Raw genomic sequence first — 619 nt, 5'->3', positions numbered from 1 at the left:
GTAACTGGAACAGATTTTAGTATCTGGAAGTATAAGTACCAAAATAATAAATTTAAAACATGTGGCACTGACTAGAAGGACTTTGAGGATACTGTTTATGAATCTAGAGGGCCTTGCAGAAGATATTGGCAGAAGCCTGGAGTTTTAAAGATACTTTTGGTGAGGGCTAAAGGAAAGTAAGAAAAATATAATTGAGAGAGAAAAGTAAACCCTTGTTATATAGTGGTTAAAAGTTTGGCAACACTAATACCATGGTAATATGGGAAATAGGAAACCTACCTAATAAACTAGGTAATCTACCCAAGGAAATGTATAAATAAAATACAAAAGGTACCTCCTAGCTGCCTCTTATTACCTACAACAAAATGTGAGAGAGATGAACTAAAGAACAAGCAATTATAAATATATATATATAAAGTGAATATCCTCATTCCCAGACTCTTTTCCAAGTGGCAACTTATTTTCAAATTATAAAATGCCTTTAGTGCAAAAATCAAATCCAGGGTGCAGCTGTAAGATCCTCAGAAAGATCTAAGGCAAGATTTTTTAGACCAGACAGATGAAAGTCTGCCTTCTAAGCCGGGCTCGGTGGCTCAGCCTGTAATCCCGCGCCTTTGGG

Source organism: Carlito syrichta, unplaced genomic scaffold, assembly GCF_000164805.1.
Source record: "Carlito syrichta isolate Samal-C Ts95f unplaced genomic scaffold, Tarsius_syrichta-2.0.1 Scaffold303031, whole genome shotgun sequence".
Taxonomy (NCBI): domain Eukaryota; kingdom Metazoa; phylum Chordata; class Mammalia; order Primates; family Tarsiidae; genus Carlito; species Carlito syrichta.
This window is presented reverse-complemented; position numbering follows the sequence as displayed.